Consider the following 4,879-nt stretch of genomic DNA (forward strand, 5'->3'; position numbering starts at 1 on the left):
CCCCAGGCGCAAGGTCACATCTGGCATTGGCCTGGCTGGCCCCGCTCCAGCGGAGAGCCCTGGCTCAGCAGCTCTCGGACGGGGAGGTGCCGCGTGTCCTGGCTCCTCCTGGGCCCCCTCTTTGCTCAGCAAGGTCGCGCCGGCATCTTGTTCACGACACAGGAGTCCTCGCTGTCTGTCGCACGCGGAGACCGGTGAGCCGGCGAGCCTTTGGGGCTGGCGCGCACGATGCTGCGTACAGAAGCGGTCCCTCCGCTTCGGCTGGGCAAGGAGAAAACGAGGCCGAGAGCAAGGACGTAATAGAGGGACAGGGGCCGGGAGCGCCAAGGAGGGCTGCTCGAGCCTGTGGGAGCACGCTCAGGTCATTCTTTGAGGGAAATGCAGGCCAAGCCTGAGCCGGACCGCGAGAGGCCACCCCGGCCACTCCCTGCCCCAGTGCAGGGCAGCTGTGCCTAAGCCCTGCCAGACAGATGTTTGTCTAACCTGCTTTGCGATTGTATCTCACTTGGCTTCGCAGAACCTGGTGGTGACAAGCGTGGGCCTCGTGCAAGGGGACGTGCTTCTGGTTCGCTCGGCCAGGGGCAGGGGAGCACCTCTGAGAACCGAGAGGGTTGCGGGTTGCAGATTCACAGCGTTTAATGAGCGGGCTCCGGGTCTGCCTGTCTTCCCTGGGCGTACAGTGCAGCATCCGTCACGTGCTGCATACGTCTGTGCGGAGCACGCATGCAAAGGCCACGGCTGGATATTCCTCCTCACGAGCTACACGCCCACGGCCCTGCGCAGCCGCTACAACCCCAGCAGTCAGAAATGAGACCCAAATGCCCGGCTGCAGTGGCGGTCTGCAAGCCTGTTCGGCCTTCGTTTGCTTGGAAGGAACTGCCGAGGCCGCGTGTCGTATTGAAAAGAGCAGGAGGTTACCACCAGCATCGGGAGCCGTTTCCACACCTTCTTGCTGCAAAGCCGACTCGCCCTGTGCATTGGCACATTGCAGTCTCCTGGAAGATGGGTTGGGTGCAGAGAGCAGGCGCCCGTTGGGGGCAAACGTGTTGGAGCCGCTCTCTGAGTTACATGGAAAGGGTGAACGTTTAGGCTGAGATCTTCCAACCTGCCTTGGGTGTCCAATTACTTTTGGCAGCCGGGTACCAGAGACACAGTTGGAAATCTCAGCCTTTGAATAAATTGAATAATAAATGAGATCTTAAAGGCGCATTTAGCACGGTGAGGAGTTGGCTGCTCTTGGTGCTGGCTTCATTTTTATTAACTTTGGGCTCAATCCTCTAGCCTCCTGCTCTTGCAGCTACTCCCACGGGCTTCCTGGTGCCCTTTGCAGACGGAAGCGTTGCAAAATCGGCTCCTATCTGCAGCTCGGTAGACACTAAATAATTATCCAAGGGCAGGTAGGAGAAGGAGCAATGTGATTGAACATGTCATGTGTCAGTCAGGGTTTTCGGGATCTTTAGTGAAGGCGGGGGACCAGGTAATTGATTTTTCCAGGCTACTGGTGGCTGGAAGCCTTCTTATGGCCTATCTGAACCTACCTAGTAGTGAAAAGATGCTTGGTAATTGCAATCCATACAATGTACAGACCGATGGGGTGAAGCCTTCTACTTGTTGAGAAGGCGTCAGCTTTTGAAGGATTCTAAGCTTGATTGTCATTCCAGACAAGTGTATCCTGACATCCTTCCCTTTTTACTATAAATCAGAGGCAAAATGAATAAATTAGTTATTGAAGTTCCTTGTGGGCTTCATTGATGCGATTGCAGGTGGAAAAGACAGGTAACATAACCAGAGGGAATTGGTGTCAAGCCTGCTCCTTGCAGCCCCGTATTGTCACCAATCAGCTGGTGAAATAAAGAGATTTCCTGCGTATATTTAGTAAATCAACATGACAATGTCATATACAATCGGAGTTAATTAGGCAAACCCTCTCGCTGTGTGTACCGTACCTCATGCCTTAAAGGTAGAGAGGCTTCAGTCATAACTGCAGCTTTGTGCGCTGCGGTGCAAGTGGGCTGGCAGAGCCAGGCAGGGGCGGCCACAGTCGCTCCAGCCCTGCGCTCAGGTGGGAGTTGGGGGAAGCATTCGGGGTCACCCCCCCTTGCTTCTTGTACAGGGAGGGGGATCACGTGCTTCAGCCGGGGCGCTGCACGGCTGCCTTGCTCTCGTCCATAATCTTCGCTGCAGGAAGGAAATGGCACTTCCCCTCTCCGCTGGGGAAGTGGAGAGGAGTGTCCCATGCCCCCTGCCACGGAGCTGGCCTCCTCGCAGCCTGTCTCTGAGGCCCAGCACTTCCCTGAGCTGTCCCTGGGGCCACAGGGCCTCACGCCACCGTCCCAGAGCTGGTGCGGGGTTGGCCTGGCGTGCCGTCCGGAGGGGGACAGCAGGGCACAGGACAGTGCCACTGCCAGGGCTTCCTGGGGCTGCACGTCCTGCCCGTCCCCTGTCCCCTGGATCCAGCCTCGAGCCTCCCCTGCGCTAACTCAGCTGTCGCCCCAGGAGCAGTGGGCGGCAGTAACAAAAGGCTTCCTCGGCCATAATCCCGCTAAACACAGACAATCCTGTTATGTTTCCAGGCGACAGGGATTGAGACTGTATATGCCAGGATTGGAGGACTTGGCCCTGGGGGGCTTGTTTCGGGGCTTAGTGTCAGGTGCTCTCAGGACCAGACTGCCCACTGTGCCCCAGGGCAGCGCGGATTAAAGCCCAGCTATGCATTTGTAAGCTGAGCGGCGCTCCGGAGGCATGGCATGCAGTCTGGGGCTGGAAGGGGAGCCAGACCGGAGCCCCCGGGACAAGGATTAGTCTGGCCAAGACAATAGCATCAGCGAATCTCTGAGGGGCATGGCCTGACATGCCAGCTGAGGGCTGGGCCTGCCCTCCCCATGCCAGCCGCAGGAGCTCCCGGCTGCCAGAGTTCAAGTATCTGACAAGCGTCACACAGCAGCCTCTGTATTCCCAGCCCATGTGTCCCTGATCCCCAGCCGAGCCCGCCTAATACCCAATTAATAATAGAGCTCTGTCTAATGAACTCAGCCATCACTGCCAACCCCCGTGCCCTTTGATTTCTCCCCTCGCCGGGTGGAAGAGCCTGACAGGTGTCACTCCGGTCCCAGGCACACACGGCAGCACTTGGCGACATCCAGGACCATTAACCCCCGCGCAAGATCCACCTTCTCCCCTCGGGGATGGGCTGGCGCAGCTTCAGGGCAGCACTTGTCCCTGCAAACCTGCTCCTCTGGGTGCAAGAAGGGGAGGACGCAGGACTGTCCCTGGGCCGCACGCCTCTCCGAGGGGCTGGCTTTCCCCGGAGCTGAACAGCACGGTCTTTGCAGCGTGACCCACCTTTCCAGCCCCTCGTCCCCCAGCACGAGCATCCTGCTGCTGAGCAAGGCCCCGCGGCCCTGCCCTTCCTGCGGCCTGTTGTTCCAGCGCTCGTGGCAGCCCCGGCCGAGCCCCTGGAAGCCGGCCTCCCACCCAGGCGCTGCTTGCCGGCTGCCATCCATCACAGCCCTCAGCTCCCACGCACGTGCAGCCCGCCCCGCCTGAGCATCCCGGCCGTCCCTGCGGAGCTGCGGCTCGTGGACCGAGGAGGAGTTGGCAGAAGTGAGCGCAGCCAGGTCTTGGGACAGCGTGGGCTGTGCCTGGAGCCTGGGTCCGGGCATGTGCTGATGGCCCAGCCCTGTGAACAGGACCTCTAGCTCCGGGGCACAACCGGCTGGGAAGCTTGCCCTGCTCTGTCCCACTGTCTCGCGTGCCGGTCCTATACTTCTGCCCCCCAGGAGCATCTGTGCTTCCCGGTCCTCAGGACACGGGGGCTGCAAGGCATTTTGATAGCGGCGTCCACTGAAATGGAGGACGTTCCCACCCCTGCGTTCCTGCTTCAACCTGCCCCCTACACCTGGTACCCGCAGCAGGTCCTTCGCAGGCGTGTCCCCAACTGCAGGGCCCTCAGAAACGCGGGGGGCTGGGGACGGTGTCTCTGACGTGGGAGCCCAGCGCCGCGCCACGCGTCGGGCAGGCCAGGGCCTGGTTCCTCCGCGCGAGGTGCAGACGCAGGACGGCAGCGCGCCCGGTCCCTGCTCCCATAGCGCAGGGGAGTCCGTGGTCACGGCTGCAGCTGGAAATGGAGGACTTCTCCTTCGCGAATGTATTTAGATGCAACTGAAAAGGGAACTGGGCAGGTTAGGAAGTGAGAGTCCCACAGCAACCCTGTTCCTCCTTTGAAGCAGGAGCCTTCCCCTTTCGGGCTCCCTCCTTGCCTGCCGATGCACTTGCGAAGGTGCCGCAGCTGGATGTGGTTTGGCCGCCTGACCGTGGGCTGGGCGGTAGCAGGCCCTGAGGGCTGATCCTGGCATCCCAACCCCACCCCACACCTCGCACCGCAGCAGCAAACCCCACGGGACAACTGCGATCCCTCGGTGGCTGCAGGATGTGCCCCTTTCTCTGCTGCAGCAGCGCGTGTCCGTGGGAAGCATTTGGGGCCTTGGCAGGGCTCAGTCCAGCTTGGACCCTGCGCACGAGCAGCCAGATAAGGGTGACCACTCCGGCCCGGGTTGCTAGTCCAAAGGGCTACGTTTGTTCAGGAGGATGAGGGTGACTGACTGGCCCCCAGAGAGCCAGAAGCACCCAGCTGCTCCGGCCCGTTTAGGAGAGGGAGACCACGGCTGAGGCATATGCTGGCATATCCCTGCGCAAGAGGCTGCTGCAATAAACCTCCCTGCCACGACCGGCCAAGACACCCGAAGCAGAGTCCTTAGGAGGGGTCCTGCTTCAAGGGCTGAGAGGGGAGCTCAGCACCATCGCTCCCGGTGCCAAGCGAGGCACCGGGTCCCAACAAGCAGGCTGCATAACGGTGGATTTTCTGATCTTAAGCACGCTT

The sequence above is a fragment of the Gavialis gangeticus genome, unplaced genomic scaffold (assembly GCF_001723915.1).
Source record: "Gavialis gangeticus isolate Ggan-Ray unplaced genomic scaffold, GavGan_comp1, whole genome shotgun sequence".
NCBI classification, from domain to species: Eukaryota; Metazoa; Chordata; order Crocodylia; family Gavialidae; genus Gavialis; species Gavialis gangeticus.